Source organism: Phacochoerus africanus, chromosome 2, assembly GCF_016906955.1.
Source record: "Phacochoerus africanus isolate WHEZ1 chromosome 2, ROS_Pafr_v1, whole genome shotgun sequence".
In the NCBI taxonomy this organism is placed as follows: Eukaryota; Metazoa; Chordata; class Mammalia; order Artiodactyla; family Suidae; genus Phacochoerus; species Phacochoerus africanus.
The window spans coordinates 28,665,931-28,685,757 of record NC_062545.1 but is presented as its reverse complement, the minus strand read 5'-3'; the positions used below and the strand labels follow the sequence as shown (position 1 = coordinate 28,685,757).

The window sequence follows — 19,827 nt, the reverse complement described above, 5'->3', positions numbered from 1 at the left end:
AACACAGGCGACATTCAGGATATTCACATGCTGAAAACCCACCAACTGGTTGGGTGAGGAGAGAGCATGCCTGTTCTGAACATAGGTGTCTATAAGCATAATGTATTCACTCCCATGGAAAACCAAGGAAACAGCTCACCAGATGGATTAAGCACTCTCTGTAAATAAGGTGGGCTTTCAGGTGTGTGGCAAAAAGAGTCAGTTGTGAATCAGCCTAGATTAATTCAGTAATACTATGACGTATTACTCAAGTTCTAAATTTAACTTTCAACACTGTATCTTTGTATTTTGTCAGTATACTCCATATTTTCATACTGATATTCACTGAACTGTGTGTAAAATTTTGAATCTGAAAGCTCTTTAAATCTTTGAGAAAATTTGTTCAGTATATCTGTTTTATTAATGGCACCTCCATGAAAAAAATCAAATAAGCACTTTCAGCAGTGCCAGATTATACTGAGTGTTAGGTAGTACCTCTAGAGTTTGAACACTAATTCCAAATGAAAGTGTACTATGGAAAAAGAGTGTTTGATATGAGACAGTATTTTAGAAGTCAACTCAATCTTGCTATAAAATAGGCATGAAATTTTTTAGAGGAAATTACATGTTATAGAAAGGATCTACTTAAAATTCACATAGAGAACATAAATTGGTACTATATTAAAGTTCTGAATTACATATAAATGAAAGAGATAAACCTTATCTACCTAATTAAGTTTTTAAAATCTCAGAAAGCAATCAAAATGAAAAGAAAGAAGTACAACTTTCTCTTTCAGTCTTAACTTCTTTGAGTAACTACTGTTTTCCCAGCCTTATCTCTACTGAAACTTGTTTTGCCTTTTTAGATTTCCTCCTTCACAATCAGATTTCAGCAAGATTTGGCACTGAATATCTTTAAACAAGTACTACTTTTCTTATCATAGAGATTTCGAGAGGATTTTGTCCTTTTCTCGACCATAATTATGTGATAGTATTGCTAGCTATAGAGCTTGAAATCAAGCATATAATAAAAGCATGAGTTAAAGTACAAGAAGACTTAATGGTGAAAGGTTGCAGTAAGTGACCCAATTTGAAAGAGCAACAAAACAACCAATCCTTGATTCTTCTCTGCTAGCTGAAGATGTTAAAATGTGTTTGGGGGGGGGAAGCACAAACACACAGAAAATTTAAATTCAAGGACTAATGCAAATTGCAGAATAGTCTACCTGCCCTTGATCCAGAATAAGAAGCAAAGAAAACCATCAAAACTCTCAGAAAGCATCAATTTTAGCTGAATTGCTTCAGTTTTTCCCCCAGACATATGAAATAAATTCTAAACACAGCAACCAAATTAAAGGTAAGGTTCTTCTTCTTTTTTTTTTAAACTTCCGTTTTTTTTTTTTTTTGGGGGGGGGGCGCTGTGTCCATGGCATGTGGAACTTCCCAGGCCAGGGACTGAACCCACACCACAGCAGCAACCCAAGCCACTGCAGTGACACCACCAGATCCTTAACCTACTGAGTCACATGGGAACTCTGTAAAATGTTTCTTTCACACAGTCTAAATATTACTTTTATCTCTTTGTCCAAGGCAAGAGTAACATCTTACCTAAATAAACATATATACAGTCAGCCCTCACCATCTGAGGGGGACTGGTTCCAGGACACCCCCACCTCCACAGACAGCAAAATCTACAGATGCTAAAATGTATTATATAAAATGATATAGTATTTGCATATAACCTAATAATCTCTCATAGACATTAAATCATCTCTAGATTACTTATAGTATCATATGATATAAGAGCTATGTAAATACTTATAAATACAATATAAATGCTACATAAATAGTTGTCAGTATGGCAAATTCAAGTTTTGCTTTTGGGAACTTTCCGTAATATTTTTTTCTTTCTGAGTAATTTTGATCAATGGTTGGTAAAATCTTTGGATGCGGAACCTGTGGAGAAGGAAAGCTGACTGTATATGAAATGCAAAACTACTGCATTAAAATGAACCCAACATAATGGCTCTAATCAGAATCTGAGTCTACCCCAGAGGTTGAGGGAGAAGCGGTCAGAGTGAGTTACACATTACTGTGAAGTCAGTGTTACTTTTCCTTGTTTGTTGTGACCCTGACAAATGAAGGAACATATTGCTACGTGCGGGTCTTACCAAACCTGCTTTCAATAGTCTTTCCATGTGAAACGGGTGCTGTGATGTCCTCAGAATGTCTGTTTTCGGGTTAAACACTGTCCCTGCCTTCTTTCCTACTGATCACTGCGTTACTACAGTGAGCATAACACAAGTCCTTTTTCGTGATGCAAAGGTTGGCTTAATCTGTGTTCAAATCCTATGAATCACAAAGTAGTGGGGGATCCACATTAAACAATTTTGACACATTTGTAAAAGGACACTTATTTAATTAGGACCAATACTTCACTTCTAAACACCTTTACTCACTCATTCCTTGGTCTCAGCAGCAGCGCGCCATATGGGAAGTTACTCATGGAGGCAGAAGGAGGGGGAAGAAGGAGGTGTCTCTGTGAGCTGTTTTGTTTCACTTTATCTTTAAACAAAAAAGCCCCCAAGGCTATGAGACAATCAGCCCACAAGCACCCCCCACCGTCAAGGCCAAGGAGCATGACTGCCCTTCTTTCCCTCCTGTCCACACACACCTCTCAGCTGTTTTGTGACTTCGTTTCTTCTTCATGGACACCCTTGTTTTGGAGAGGAGGGATGAAGAGAGGAAGACGAGCAAAGCAAAGGAGATGAATGCAAGGATCAGAATCTAGACACTCCAGCTTCCCAAACCCTCACAACTTTGTCGTGATGCTTTTAAATTTAGGTGCCGTGAGACAAACATGAAAGGAATGATTAATGGAATGATTTTCAGTGCCTGTATTGATTACATGAAGACTGTAAGAGACAACTCACAAATAATTTTGTAAAGGAGAAATGCGCCATGCAAACAACTCACCCAAATATTTCTATAAACTTGAAGAAGAATGTAAAATTAGGTAAATGTTAACTAATGTTTGTTGTAGCTGGCACACCAGCTTTAAATAAGGCAAGTTTATGATACAGTATACAGCTCTATTTTTCCATGCTATTTATAGACCTCCTGATTTCTACCTTCTCCAAAGAATTAATATCTGAATTTTTTAAAGCCCACTTTGTGGGAATTTTTTTGAAAAGAGTGAGGGGAAAAAACAAACAAACTAGGGCTGTTGGTTAAATTCTAATCATGGTTCTGTCACTAACTCTCTATGTGGCCTGAGTAAGCCACTTACCTTCTCTTGGGATCTATTTTTCACCTGAAAATGTACAGGAGGTGCACAGAATAAAAGCATGAACTATCATAGCACCATTCTCGTATTTTACAGATGAGGAAATGGAGGCCCAGAGTCACCAGGATTATAGAAGTAGCCTGAGGGTTACAGTACTGTTTTTCAATTGCTTAAACAGCAATAGTCTTTTTCAATACAATTTTATTTGAAAAGCTCACCTACAAACACTTAAAATTAGAATTTCTCTAGGTGCAGCCAGATTCGGTAGCCTGGAAAATCCTGCCTCCCCAGACATTCCCGCAGAGGCCCTGAGGAAGAGGGTGCTACAGAGGGGAGTTTTCAAACCACTGAACTAGACAAGCTCTTTCAGGTTTTCTCTATTGCTGAAATTTTGTTTTCAGGAGCATAATGTTATGATTTTCAGTATTCATGTAAGTTATTGAGTCTTTGATTTTAGAATCGTATTTGATACTAAATCTTCCAATCGTGTTTTTCCTTAAGGACAAAATATTTCTCCGCATTAAGGAGCGGTTTCTAGGAGCGCAGCAAAACAAAAAGTGAGGCTGTCATCCTGATTACGACTTGTAGTTCTGGATGCTAACTGTGCCAATTAACAACAACAACAACAACAAACACTTCGAGAACACCACTCTCAGGGCACAAGTCCTGCAGATTCAAAGCTGCATAGGCTCTCAGAGCTTACACGGAGCGACAACCAACAAGGCAGAGGGAGGTACATTCTATGATAAACAAAAATGTGCACGTATAAGAGAACAGAAGCCATGAACTGCAACTGGGGGCTTTTGAGAAGGATTCACAGAAGAGGGAGCATTAGCTAGACCTTGAGGGATAAACTGAAGTTCTGATCATTGGAGCTGCACAAAAACTATACAGATGGAGACCCCAGAGTCAGTTAGGAGTTAGAGGTTTTGTGTCTGCAGGGCACGTACTCAGGAGGATGACCTGGAAGGTGAAGAAAAGAGGCCAGAACTTCTCTTCCATCTTTGAGGGGTAAGAGCTAGATTAAAATTGACCAGATTTGGACTTTAGGGACAAATATAGCATCAACTTTGATTTCTGAGCTGGGCAATCTTACATGACTTGATTTCTAGTTTAGAAAGGTACCTTAGGGAGGCAGGTAAACAGTGCCGTAAAGACTGGAGATTGGGAGCAGGGAGGTTCCACAGGCAGGGAACAGTTCCCAGGGGCTGTTTCACAGCAACATCCTGCCCAAGCTCCTTCCTCTTCAGTCCATGCTTTAAAAAGACTGGTGCCTCTTTATGGTTTCCACCCTTGTCTTTTTCATTCTGTACACTCCTCTGTCCCCACAGATTCAACCAGTATGTTTACGCTGCCAACTGGAGAGTGGCACTTGCCATCTACCTCTGCAAGAACTGAAGCATGAGCCACTGCAGCTGCTGACCTGCAACACCCCCTGAAAGGGCTCAGGGTGGTAATCAGGAGTGAGACGCTCTGTGTGCTAGGAAAACCTGGCAGAGCAGGTCTTTGGATAGATATTTTCAGGAGAAGATTTTATGAACCCAATTCTTGCATCTCTGAGTACCTAGAAAAGGACTAAAATCCTTCCTGGTGACATCTGCTCCTTGTGATGAGCAGCAACCTTCAGGAGATGAGCAGCAACCTTCTGCAAAATGCGCATTTGACTGCATGTACAAAATCCATATATGCTGAGACCCCTCCCCGCCCCCCAGCCCCCCACCTCTTTGGAGTGGTTTCTCAGAGCTGTCTGAAATGCTGTCTTCTGGGCTACAGTCCTCATTTGCTCCAAATAAAACTTAACCCACAACTTTCACGTTGCGTATTTTTTTTTTTTAAGTTGACAATGCTAACGACTTTCAAATCAACACACTGAACCCAGATCTCGAGTTTTCTTCAAAATGATCTGGCAATCGTTAGTTTTCAGCAAATCTTTCTTTTTCTTTTTTTCAGTTTTACTGAAGTATAGTTAATTTGTAAGGTTGTAATATTTCTGCTGTATAACAAAATGATTCAGGTATACATATACACACACTCATTCTCTTTCAGATTCTTTTCCCACAAAGATCATCACAGAATATTGGGTAAGTTTTCAGCAAGTCTTATGAATATGGCAGTTTTTCTGAAAACACACCTGGAGCCATACATTTTCATCAGGACTACCTGGCAAGTCTGAGTTTTCTTTCTTTCTTTCTTTTTTCGGCAGGGGGAGGCCGCACCTGTGGCATATGGAAGTTCCCAGGCTAGGGGTCATATTGGAGCTAGAGCCACTGGCCTACACCACAGCCACAGCAACGCAGGATCCAAGCAGCATCTGTGACCTACACCACAGCTTACAGCAACGCCAGATCCTTAACCCACTGAATGAGGCCAGGGAGCGAACCTGCATCCTCATGGATCCTAGTAGGGTTCATTACCACTGAGCCACAATGGGAACTCCAAGTCTGAGTTTTCAGCACATCTCTCCTGACTTGGTAGATGCCTGCACACAGGTACCACACGTGGCTCGGCTCAAACTGAAGTGCCTTCATATTCTTAGACACTGAGACGTTCACATTAAAAACCCAGATCTCTCATTTTCCTTCATGTGGATTTTATCATCAAATCCTCTTTCTCATTTTGTTTGGCTTGCATCACTGCAACAGCCTCTCCTGGTCTTATTTCGTCCAGTACTGCCTTTTTTCCCTAGTCTACTCAGAGCTTCGAGAATGAGCTCTGATACAACTGATTCAATCATGTCAGCCTCCATGTTTTAAATCCTCCCATGGCTCCCCTCTGCCTTCGGGATCAAATCCAGCTCCTTAACATGCCATGAAAAGGATCTTCTTGATCCTGTCCCTTTGCTAAGGTTTAGCTCTTTCTGTTTTTAACTTTGCAGCCCAGGCTTCAGCCGTGACGAAGTATGCATGGTGACCTGTGTGTCATGCCTTAGTCCTTAGTAGCTGTTCAGTCAGCTTGGAATACCCTTTCTCCCATAAAACTAAATTTAGAAATCGACCCCTTTCCTGACCTCATTAAGTTGAAGTCAGGGGCCACTTTTACTTGCTCTCCTGCATTTCATGTAGACCTCTATCAAAACACTTAGACTATTATGCTGCAAAACTCCCGGATGTTTGACTGTCTATTCTTTTCTTTTGGCCACACCCACAGCACACAGCAGTGCCTGGGCCAGGGATGGAACTTATGCCAAGGTAGCAACCTGAGCCATTGTGGTGACAATGCTGGATTCTTGACCCGCTGAGCCACCAGTAAACTCCAGACTGTCTGCTTCTTTAAGCGAGAACTCCTTAAAGGTGAAGACAGATGGTGATTCCATTACTACACTGGAGCATAGATGAAAAATCAGGTTTTTTGAAATGGGTTTGATTTTGTGCAGGTTGGCCCAGGGATTCCAGAATGATATCTATGTGAAAAAGTCTAGCAGGCGGTTAGACATACGCTTGGGGAATTCAGACAGGAGCCAGCTTTACAGATGTAGAATTCGATACATATGAAATGCCAAAGTGATATTTGAAATTATAGGGGTAGAGGATAATCCAGAAAAAATGTTAGAGAGAAATAAAAAACACAAAAAAGATGCATCATATATCTTGGTGGATGCTTGTATTAGAGTGGCAGGCAAAGCCAGAGAATGCTTGAGAAAGAGAGAGGGAAGAACGCTGTTAGCAAACATTAAGGAAAGAGCAAAAAAACAGGGAGATGATGGTGCTAATGACCCAGATCTGGCCTATGGAGAATTTCTTTACATGGTCTGTAAACTGCTGGAAATGGCCCTTTCCTTCATCTTGTGCTTTGTCCCTTGTCCCCTCCCCTTGTGACCAGCTAGTTTTTCAGTTTCTCTCATGAGCGCTTCTGGCCACTTGAGGGCTTTTTGCACAAGCTGCTTCTAATGCCTCAAATGTATCCTCCTGCCTCCCCTGCCCCCCTTATAAAAACTAACCCATCTGCTTCTCACCACAAGGCCTCGCAGCTTCCCTTCACTGTCCTTTCACTGCCTATATGTTTAGTTTTATGACTCATTAATTACAGTTACTTTCACTCATTAAGCTGTACGTTCTGTAAGAGGAGGGACTATTTCTGTTTAATTCACCATCACACCATCCAGACAACATTCTACCACAGTGCTTGAAAAAGCAGCAGGCATTCAGTATGCGTGTGTTAAATGAGTAACCAATGAAGGCACCAAAGGGGTGGAGGAGGGAGGATGCAGATCACTGGTTGAGTGAGGGCTAGAAGAACGTGGGCGGGGAAAATGACCAAAAATACAAGTGGAAAGGTCAGCCATTGAAAGGAGGGCACGTCTTCCTTTGAGACCTGAGAGCAGCTGGAGGAGGAGGGGAAGTTACAGACATACAGAGAAAGCAGGACTGCAAAGTTGAGGGGCTTGATGTTGGATGACGACTCTTCAAGAAAGCACAAAGTTGGCCTGGAGGAAGGGGTCAGGAGCCAGAGGGATGTGGACCTTATTCTGACCAGGCTCTGCAAAGAATGGGCAAGGGCGTCAGGAAGAATACAAAGATGATCAAGACCTCAAGACCATGGGCCTCCCTGAGGCTGTGAATCACAAATGTGACACAGAGACAACTACCCAAATGACGTGCTTTTCTTTAGTAATGATGACATTCTGGAGCAGAAGGGAGAGAAATGGACAGCTGGCTTCCTCCCAGGCCCAGGGACTGGCGAGACCTGTACACCAAGTCACACACACGCGCCTGGCATCAAACGACTAAGGAACTGCTGCTTCCATGCATTTAGTTCCTGCTGGTCTAAGGGACTTGGTTTGCAGACAGAGAAAACCGATGGCAGATAACCAAGAAGGCAGGACACATCAGAAGGCCACCCCCTGCCCTTTTTAAAAATTTTTCTGCCAACTGAAGAATCATTTGGGTCATCCACTGACTCTCTGGGGACTGAACTAATCCTTAGTAAGGAGACTGGAGAGATTGATGGAGACCTGACCATTTTATCAAGCCCTTCACAGCCTTCTGCCTACTGCAGACCATCTGCCCTGTGCAACGCCATCACTGCTGACATCTCCGATCTGATCTGGAAGATTAATAAATATCTCGGTACGGCTGCTCCTATTTGTTTACCTGATCCTTCCTTCATTCAACAAACATTCACTTAGACCACCAGGAACTAAATGGCCTTTCTGCAGCCCAGTCTCGAAATGACTGATTCCTTTTTCCTCCCTATCTCAGTATGTGTACATATGTGTATATATTCATATTATTTTAAACAAAATTGTTTGGTCATGGTGCTTTTAAATGTGTTCTTTAGTTGTCTTCTTTAACCATGTACACCCAAGCACAAACCTCCCTTTTGTTTTATGGTATTTATAAGGTACACATTTATCAGCTAGAGCAGACTAAATAAATACACACGCATTGGAGGGAATTACAAAAGTTGTGATAAAAAATGTGACACACATAGAAGCTTGTTCACATGGAAAAATCGGATGTGAGATGTAATTTAGACCTTTACTTGCTGGTGAGTTTAAGGATGGGGCAGTAGGCAGCTCTGGTGATCTTGGCCCTGGCATGTTTTTGGACGATAATGCTTTCCAGTCAGTGGCTCTGCAAGCTGGCATGACGTGGCAGACAGCATTTTCTCACAAGGGAGATGCCAGCCTCTGGAGGTCTATCAGACATTCTCTCTCCCTCATGCAAGATACAGCAGCGTGTAAGAGACGCAGGCTTAAACACACCCGCAGGGGGGCAGGAATTGGGGTAAAAAGAAACAAAAGACTCATCAAGCATAAAAAAGTTTAAAGAGTGACAAAAGCAAATCTGTTCCAATATGTTCAAAGAGATCTTCCATTGTGCGCATGGTTTGGGAGGATGAAAGAGACTTTCAAATAAAAAAAATATATTTTCCTTTTCATATCAAGTGAAGGAGAACCGTGTTAAAATCAGAGAAGATTATGACCATGTTATTACAACCGCGAAGTGATACGACGCTAGCATATAGTTAATTTTCCATGGTTTATGTAAATATTATAAAATAGTCAATTTCTGAAGCAAAGGAAGTAAATGGTAATCAAGAGATATCTAAATTTAATTGAGACTTTTATATGTATTCAACACATTGAGCCTCACATAAGTGGATGCATCTCTATGTGACACTGTTGTTTTTAGGTAGGGTAGTTTATGCCTCCAACATGACGACTTATATACTTGCAGGTAATGGAAAAACGAAAGCAAAATTTCCTTAACAAGATCTTAAAATATGGGTCACCATGCTGTACAGTAGAAAAAAAATTGTATCAGGGAAATAACTATTAACAAGTAATAAAATAAAAATAAATAAAAAGATACATTAAAAATTGTGATTTAAGGAAAAACACACATATCCATAAATGTCCACAATATTATATATTATATATTTTTTTCTATTAAAGTAAAGCTGTAGTTCTCAACTATGGGGTGGGGCTGGGATAATTTTGACCCCCAGGGGAGACTGGGCAATGTCTGGAAGACACTTTTTATTGTCACAACTGGAGGAGGTTAATGCTTGGGGATCTAGCGGATAAAGCCAGGGATGCTGCTAAAGATCCTACAATGGACAACATATTTCCCCTAAAGGATTATCCTGCCCCACATGCCAACAGTGCTAAGGCTAAAGGGCAATTTGCAGCTAGGAATGATTGGTGGGAATTTCTCTCAATAAGGTCTTTCACATTTTGGATTTGTAACAGATTATAAGAGAGATGTTATTGATAATTAAGGTAAATTATCATCATGAAGAGCAACCACCATACTACTGCATCAAACGACCCTCAGGGTCACGGTCAGAGAGAGCATGGGCCAAGCAGCACATTGGTTTGATCCTGTACAATATCACTTACTTTATAGTGGGATGATCTCATCATTCAAAGATTAAATGCCTTCTCAGAGTCATGAAGGAGTCCTACAAATACTCATCCAGAGTTTACCGAAACAACTGTGAGGTCTTTATTGAGAATGTATGTCATCCTCTAAACTGAGTTTTCCTGGTAGATTTGGGTAAGAAAGTAAGATGAGGATGGGCTCAGAGGGGTGAATCCAGCTAAACTGGAAAGTAACTTTGCCCTTATGTTCTTTCGTATGAATTTTAAGTAACAGGAGCTAGGGAGACAGCAAGAAAATGAAACACACGCTGAGTTCTGGGGCAGAGACTCTGGAGGCTTTTGGAGTTCCTTCCTGCAGAACATTTGGGGACTTGACTGTTGGGAGTGGAATCTCCACATGTGAGGTAACTCAGACTGGTTCTGCTGTCACATCCTCGGGGTCCCCCTCACTTTCTTTGCGGGACATGGTATCTCTTTATACTAAGAGATATTTTTCAAATCTAAATAACTTTTTTTTTTGAAATTAACATTTTTTTCCTTCAAAACATTTGCAAGTTATTGAAACAAACTATGTAGAAAAAAAAAAAAAACTATCAGTGTTGTTTGCCCTGAGATTCTTCATGGGACCTCAATAAGCACTTTAATTTTAATTTACTTGTAAGTTAAAATTTTGACTTAGTTCTTTTCAGATTAAAATAAAGAAAACTTCAGATATTCCTGGAATTTTTAAAGCAAATCCAAGCATGTATTAATTTTCATCTATTTAATATGTTAGAGATTAAATCAACTCTAATTTCTTTGATAAACAGAATTACTAAAGTAAAAAAGATATAATAAATTTATATTATTCTTTGGCATCAGGAGGGAGGCAATAATAATTACGATTGTATTCAATGATTTAGTGCACATGAACTAACTTTTAGGTAGCTGGAAAATCTGCTGCTACTGTCCATGATAAATTTGTTGTTGGACTTTAACACGGCAATAAAACCACATAATTCCTATGGTTAAGAATAATTCAGATGTGCTCCTGGGAAGTGATTTTTGAAAACAGTGATACATAGCACAATTAATCAAGGCTTTTATAAACACCTACTTTTGGGATGAAGAGGGTAAATAAAAATTGGATATTTTATAGATTACAGTAGACCATGCAAATTAAAGATGACTTATCCATTGCCTACTGTTACCCTGATAGGCTGACAGAACTACCAATGTAAAATTGTGTGCGCATGTGTTTGGCTGGACAAGAAACTACTGTGGAATTATCTGATGCTTTAGGGTTGGTTCTCTCGGTTCTTGTTTTGGACTGGACAAGCAAATAGCTGTTCCTGAATATAACTGGAGTATGAAGTTTGGTTTGGAAGCCAGCTCTTTTTTTTTTTTTTTTTGGTCTTTTTGTCTATTTTCTAGGACTGCACCCGCAGCATATGGAGGTTCCCGGGCTAGGGGTCTAATCAGAGCTGTAGCTGCCGGCCTACACCACAGCCACAGCAACATGGGATCAGAGCCACATCTGCAACCTACACCACAGCTCATGACAACGCTGGATCCTTAATCCACTGCGGAGGGCCGGGGATTGAACCTGCAACCTCATGGTTCCTAGTTGGATTCGTTTCCGATGTGCCACAACGGGAACTGCCAGCTCTTTTGAATTAACCTAACCTGTTCTCACTGACTCTACATGCTAAGCAAAATACTGAAATAACTAAAATGCTTTTCTCACATGAAGAGATGAACTATAATGGATATTTTAATAATTATCTTGGAATAGAAAAACTAATAACTATTTGTCATTTAAGGAGTTTTTTAGAGAAAGTCAAAAAGAAAACATCACAGTAATTTTCCACATTCACAGAAACAATCTAACACTCCTGTGCATAATTATTAGTAACTGCCTGGCATTTATACAAAAACATGGTTGTGTTAATACTGAAAAAAATTATTGAAGGTAGAGGTACTCTTCTATCACAGGTTTCATTACTTAAAAATTAAAAAAAGAAGAAAACCAAGCATTTTCAGAAATTAAAAAAAAAATCTGGGCATTTGAGAAATTAAAAACAAGATAATTAGGCATTTACTGTCTTGACATATACAAAAACTTGGAATGAATTAAAGGCTTAAATGTAAGCCCTGACTCTAAAACTCCAAGAAAACTTAGCCAGTAAACACTCTGATATTGGTTCTTGGTAATATTTTTTGTATCTGTCTCCTCTGGCAAGAGCAACAAAAGCAATAATCAACGAATGATTCTACATCTCACTGAAAAGATTTTGCACAGTGAAAGAAACCATTAACAAAATGAAAAGGCAAACTACTGAATGGGAAAATATATTTGGAAGTGGCATAATTCAATAAGGGGTTAATATCCAAAATGTACAAAGAACTCATGTAAAATATGAGACTATCCAATTGAAAAATGGGCAGAGGACTTGAATAGACACTTTTCCAAAGAGGACAAACAGATGGCCAACAGGTACATGAAAATATGTTCAACATCAGTAATCTTCCGGAAGATACAAGTCAAAACCACCAGATATTACCTCACACCTGTCAGAATGGCTGTCATCAAAAAGACAAAAAATAACAAGCGGTGGCCAGAATGTGGAGAAAAGGGAATCTTTGTGCACTGTTGGTGGGAATGTAAATTTGTGCAGCCTCTGCGGAAAACAGTATGGAAGTTACACAAAAAATTAAAAATAGGACTGCCGTATGATCTGGCAATTTCACTTTTGAATATTTACCCAAAGAAAACAAAGACACTAATCTGAAAAGATGTATGCACCTCTATGTCTACTGCATTATTTACAAGAGCAAGATATGAAGCAACCTAAGTGTCCACTGATAGATGAATGGCTAAAGATGTGTGTATATATACACTGGAATGTTACTTAGCCATAGAAAGAATAAAATCTTGCCATGTGTGAAAACATGGATGGATTTAGTGGGTATTACGCTCAGTGAAATAAGTCAAAGACAAATATCCTATGATTTCACTTACATGTAGATTCTAAAAAACAAAGCAGGGAGTTCCCATTGTGGCTCAGTAGGTTATGAACCTGGCTAGTATCCAATTGAGTCCTATCCCTGGCCTTGCTCAGTGTGTTAAGGATCAGGCATTGCTGTGAACTGTGGTGTAGTTTGCAGACGTAGCTTGGATGTGGTGTTGCTTTGGCTATGGTGTAGGCCTGCAGCTGCAGCTCTGATTCGACCCCTAGGCTGGGAATTTCCATATGCCACTGGTGCAGCCCTAAACCAAACCAAACCAAACCAGACTCATAGACACAGAGAACTGGTGGTTGCTGGGGCCGGTGGGGGGGGGGGGGTGTTGCAAGGTGAAATAGGCAAAGGCAGGCAATTAAGTGGTATATACTTCCAGTTATAAAATAAATAAGTCACAGGGATATAATATACAGCAAAAGGAATATAGTCAATAACATCATAATAATTTTGAATAGTGACAGATGGTTACTAGACTTAATGTGGTGATCATCTCATAATGTATTTAGATGTTGAATTGCATGTTGCACACCTGAAACTAATACTGTGTGTCAACTTTACTTCAACAAATTAAATGAAAAGATGGCAAATGTGTTCTATTGGTGGGTGAAAAATATTAAGTATGATCCTAGGTTCATCAAAACAAAGAAGAGATAGGAACAGACACGTATACATATGCAGAAACCATTTTTGACAGGATATACAAGAAACAGATAAACATGAAAACGAAAAGGACAGTCTTATTTTTCATTTATACTATTCTTCACTATTTGGATTTTTAAAACTATGAGCATGTATTACTTTTATAGCATAAATCCTTAAATTAATCAGAAATTTTAGCAAAGGAATTTTAACACCTTTCCTCCCCAAATAAATGGATGATATTGATTAATGCTTAGGCTAGTAAAAAAAAAAAGTCTAAAAAACAAAAGGTCCAGGATATAAATACAAATAAACTATTTTTTTGTCCCTAAACCTTCTGAGTTTCTTTTCTCCCTGACAGAACCTATATTTTTCTTTCTATGAGATGCAGATTTATAGCATACTGTGACAAGAATGTACTGGAATGAGCATGAGGAAAACATTCCCCTACACCCCTGTGGTATAGGTTAATTTGTCTGGGGACCCTAGTCAATTGTGGAGAGTACCGAACAAGACTCGTGTCCTCCCCCTGCAGTGGAAGAGCCAAACGCTGCCATCACCCACTAACACACCGATGAACTAGATGAAATGCTGGAAGGTACCTGGCACATTTAGCAACAGAACAGGTGTGTTCCACTTGGAAGAACTTAGGAGATTCAGCAGCTGCCAAGCTATTAAAAGGTATAATTTTACACCTTATTCTATTGTCTGAATAGAAATAATTTTAGAGAAAGAAAACTATTAGGAGGTTTACTTCCTTTTTTCCTTAAAAAGTACAGAGAAGACAATTCTATAGACTTCCACGTGAAGAAAGGTACAATGAAACAAACATAAAACAGGGATGGAAAAAAACCAGCGTGACGTAAAGCACGGCTGTGCAGGGAACAGCTGTCTGTGTTGCTGACTCGGAGGTGGAGGAAAAAGGGCACAGGCCTGAGAGCACGGAGGCCACTCCCACCAGGGGTGTCACTCTAACGAACCTCTTATGAACTTTCTGTGTCCATCTCGATTTCATCACCTACAAAGTGAAAGAGCCTACTAGAATCACCAGGGCTGATCTCTAAGGTCCTTTCCAAGCCACCAATTCTATAGTTCTGTGAACACAAGACCCCTTCCCCCCAATTCTAGCCACTTATCAAAGACTACGTTTCAGGTTCTTTTTTTTTTTTTAAATATATCTCCTTGATGATAATAAAAATAAAACTTGCACATGAAATTAAACATCTGATAGAATTTGTGGTAGGTGTATAAGGCAGGATCTTGATAAAATCAAACCATACGTGCTCTGATAAAGAAACTAAACTGAAGAAATGCAACTCTGCCAGGTGCTAAGGAAGCCCAGTTACCCATTTCTCAAGGGCTGGCTGTTTGTGTCATGACTCCAGCGCACCCACAGCAGTTTGGTTCCCTGGGTCATTCACGTTTCTCAGGGACTTCTTACTTAAATATGGATCAGTCCTTGTATTTTCTCCAACAGGGAAGAAAAACATCATCTCTCCATGTGGTACATTCCTAATAGGAAAGATATATACCTGCACCATTCCACTCTAACACATGGATTGAAATCAAATCATGTTCTTCATGACAAAGCAGATCAGATCATGCTCTTCAACAAAAGAAATCCCTGCATCTTCAACCTCAAATCCCAATTCAAGCTCCATCCGCTCGACTTGGGAACTTTTCTACTCCCTTGCCTAAATGCATTCTTAGCCTCTGCAACTTTCTTGTTTTACCTATTTTATGTCTTTTAAAGTTTTACCTGCATATCTCCACAGTTCTCGAGATCTATTAGAATTAGGGTTTGGGCAGCAGTGGGATAGCCTGGAGCAGACCTCACAGGCCAAGTGGACTATCTGAAGAACTGTCTTTTGGGACATGAAGATAAAGGTCTATTTCAAGCATGGGGATCAGTCTGTGAGAAGAAGGAACAAGCACACACAATTAAAACGTCCATGAGAGTCTAAACTAAGACTGTAAGTTCCTCTAAGCAGAGGAGTGGCAAGGCAGGGCAACTGGGGGAATCTCGGAAGCAGGTTAAGAAGTCTTCACCCATAGAACACAGAGGCGCGTCAGAAGAGGCAGCCGATAAGATAGCGGCAGACTTCTTTACATCTCCTCTGGCTGAGGCAGAATTAGTTCAAGGCTACTGGACAGGAACACACTCAAAGGTGGGGGATGGGTAACTCCAGTCTCAAAGGTCAGCATGAGGCAGAGTCAGGAACACCGGTAAGCCACTGCATGTTAAAGGCTGTGTCTTTCATAGCATCTCACACAGTTCCTGACAGACTACAAATCTTGTTAGCTATCTGTCAGGACTCTGTGCTAATGTTACAAGTGCTTTCATTGCACTATATGTCTTTAGGTGGTAAATTTATATTAGCATCTTTCTAAATTCTTAAATCTGGTGAACTCCAAACAATGGATACTATTACGCAGGTGGCATCTGCCCACAGACCAATTCCATGCCAAACCTTTCAAATGTATCCCTCATGGTTCCTGTACAGGCAGCCATCACCGTACATCCTTGCCGTATTTGAAACCAGAGTTTTACCAAGAACTGTTTTTGTTTCAGTTCACTGCAGCACAGGCTGTTCATTCACATGTAACCCAACTGTGAACTTTGGGGGCCTCCTCTTAGCTCTCCGCTGCTGATTTTAGGCTATTACACACTTTCAAAGCACTCCTCCTTGGGTGCCTTGACATCTGGCTATAACACCCTCTACTTATCTTTGTAGCTGTTATCTTCCAATCTTGTGGTCACTCTAACACAATGGTTCTCAGTACTGGCTGTACATTAAAATCACCTGGAAGGCTTTTGCAATCTACTCATGCCAAGGTCCCATTCTAGACCAATTAAATCAATTTGCGGGTGTGGGGACAGGCATTTGTTTCTTTAATTTCTCAGTTGACTTCGATGTGAAGCCAAGGCTGAGACACATCCTCCAACATAAGAATTAAGGACTCCAGCTCCTGGTTCACCCGAGTCCTCTTCATTTGGACATGTGCAACCATCCTGAAATTTTAACATCCAAGAGAACAACCTGTCCAATCCTCAGGGTACTGATGCCTTGGCCAGCTTAATTCTGACAGCATGTCCTTTGATTTCACTCTAGCCTCTTATACACAACTTTGTGAATTTATCATAACCTCGAGCTGCGATTCCATGCCCTTTCCAACCTGGCTGATCCTCCACGGTGTGTCTCTAGTGCCTGAGCAATGCTCTCCCATCTCTCATCCTCTACCTGCAATACCTCCAACCATGCAGCGGACCAACTCTGCCCCTCACTGCTGAGCCCCAGATGCTGGGCACTACTGAGGAAAAGTTCAACTATGCAGAATGATGCCCCTGGATTTTTACGGTGTCCAAAGAGATATCAGTCAGGTCCCGCAAATGATCTGAACAATCTGAAGATAGGAGAAAGCAACTTAAAAACTCCATAGGGGATGAGTGGGCTCCAGGTTAGCTCCCAGGACTACTCCAGAATCTTTTTGTTTGTCCCCAGTGAGATCTTGTTCCTGCAGGTGTTATAGGTACCCTAGCAGCCATTATTCTTCCTCTTATCTCACTCCTATGACCCCCACATTTGAAGTGTACCTTCCTTTCTTTTTTGGAGAAGATGAAGACATCCTTAATTTCTATCAGCATACCTGCATCCTCTTTCACGGTTACCTGTTTCAGAGGGCTAATGACTAACCTCTGCATGGCTGGGCAACCAACCCTTCATTGAAGGGTGATGTCCTGGGCATTCTAGGAGGTTTGGCAGCATCTGTGACCTCTCCACTAGACACCAGTAGTACCCCTTTTTCTTGCAGATATCTGTAAAAATTTCTCCAGGCATTGTCAGATGTCTCCTGGGAGGCAAAATCACCCTCAGTGGAGGATCACCACTCTAAGCCAAGACTGAGCAATCAACCTGTCTTTCTTTCTTTTTGTCCTTTTTTTTTTTTTTTTTTTTTTTAAGGACTGCACCAGCAGCATATGGAGGTTCCCAGGCTAGGGGTTGAATCAGAGCTGTAGACGCCAGCCTACGCCACAGCCATTGCAACACCAGATCTGAGCAGTGTCTGCAACTTAGACCACAGCTCACGGCAACGCTGGATCTTTAACCCACTGAGTGAGGCCAGGGATCGAACCTGCGTCCTCATGGATGCTAGTCAGATTTGTTTCTGCTGAGCCACGATGGGAATTCTTCAACCTGTCTTTCTAATAAAACGTGCTTCCTCTAACATCCATGTGTGTTGGTTTTATCTACCTTCAACCTGAACCTGTCCCCTGTCCTGACTCCTTCGCATAGCATTTTATGTGTTTCTCTGGTACATCAGAGGTCATGTTACTCTAGTTCCTTTGGAGGAACCAGGTCTCCCTTAATCCACTGCCTGACTTATTTCAAAGGAGCTCTGGGGGGTGACTTCCATGAGCTCACTTGCTGAGGCCATTCTACTCTTCAGTCCTGGTCATACCAGTGTCAATCCCTGACACCAGTGCCAAGGTACCAGGGTCCTCCTGATGGCCAAATGCTTACACAGCCAATTGATCGGCTGTTTCTGACACTCCTGACCACACTCTCCTTGAAATTCTCTTTTCCTCTGGCTTCCAGGCCACTTCTTTTTTTTTTCTGGTTCTTTCCTTTCCCTTTATTCTTTCTTAATCTCCTTCCCTTCACCTGACTGTCCCTTAAATACTAGTTAGGGTTCAGCTGAGATTCTGTCCTTGGTGGGCTTTTCTCAGGACCCTTTCTTCCTGTGCCTTCTCCGTGGTTACAAGCTTGATCTCTCCGGATATAACACACGGATACACTGACTCCTCCCTGTTTTACTATGAAGCTCTATCTTCTCTCAAATTATAATCCTGCATTTCTTGCTCCATAGTGAATATTTCCACCTGGGGCACGACAGACATCCACGACAACCCATCACAGCCTGCTCGCGCCATTCCTTGCCTCCATCTCCCCAAATCTTGCTTATTCTTTTATTATTTCTGTGGAATTACTACCCATTCAGTTGTACCCAGGGCCTTAGCATAATCCTAGATTCCAACTTCACCAATCATATCCAATCAATCATAAAATCCTGGCAATTATACTTTATGAGCCCTTTCTTCCAGCACCACCAGTTCAGGCTTTTATATTTTGTTTCAATGGATTTAACCAATTTCCCTGCCCCAGGTCTCAGCTACCTCTAATGCATCCACTATGCTGCCACGAGATTAACATTTTTGTCCTGTAAATCTGTACATGTCACTCCCTGGATTACCTTCTCCAGGGGATCCCCTCTGCCTGAAGGCTATGCTCTAAGCATCTTGGCGGAGCCACTCGGCCTGGCTCCTGTATTTCTCTTATCCATCTCCCCATCAGACCGCATAGTCCCCAAACACAACCCCATACCACACCTTACTCAAGTTATTCCCTCTGCTAGACTGCTTTTTCCTAAGGTCCTCTACCTAGCACACACTTTTTCATCCTGTAAGCCTGACCTCTGGTAGGAATTCTTACTGGACTCCCCAGGGCAGATTTAGGGGGTTCCTTCCTTTGCGTGCCCAATGTCTTGTGCACAGGTCTTCTTTCTGTAGCCTACTGCAGCCCACCCTCCTGCTTGCTGGGGTCTCACCCACCAGCCTGTGGCTCTTTAAGGGCAGGCGCCTTGCCTAGTCAATCTTATTTCAGTGAGGACAGTGTGCTCAGCAAGAAGCAAGTGCTCAATAAACACGGAGTGAATGATACAGGACAAATTCAACTGCCAAAAACCTCTACCATGACACAGTCTTTTTTAAGAAAGCAAAATGTACACACCTGTCAGTTCACGGAGTCAAAAACAAGTTGTTCAGTCTAAGGTAAGAGCTAACGTCACGTAACAGGTTAAATAATATATAAGGTGGTAGAGTATTTATTGAATTTTTCTACCAAAGCATTACCAACATCAGAATTCGGCCTAATATCCCTGAGTGAGCTGATGGCACAAGCTAAAAAACATTACTTTTCTCTGGCTGATTTTGATCCCTTTTTATTTCAATCTGAAAACATTTACAATTACTAGCAAGTGAGAGGAATGCTCCAGGAAGACAGAACATCGTTATTGTGCGGGCTCCAGTGATTTT

General features: G+C 41.1%; 1 protein-coding gene across 10 annotated transcripts in view; it reads right to left on the bottom strand.

Annotated features, from left to right (window-relative positions):
- The window catches only part of AHI1 (Abelson helper integration site 1), a 190,875-nt gene that overhangs the window by 12,760 nt on the left and 158,288 nt on the right, over window positions 1–19,827 (bottom strand). Inside the window, exon 27 of one of the 10 annotated variants that reach the window (XR_007133515.1) lies at window positions 2,151–2,695. The exons of the other annotated variants lie outside the window; for them this stretch is intronic. The gene's annotated coding sequence lies outside the window, so the exon portion shown is untranslated. The remainder of the gene's footprint in view (window positions 1–2,150; window positions 2,696–19,827) is intronic. 10 annotated transcript variants of the gene reach the window in all.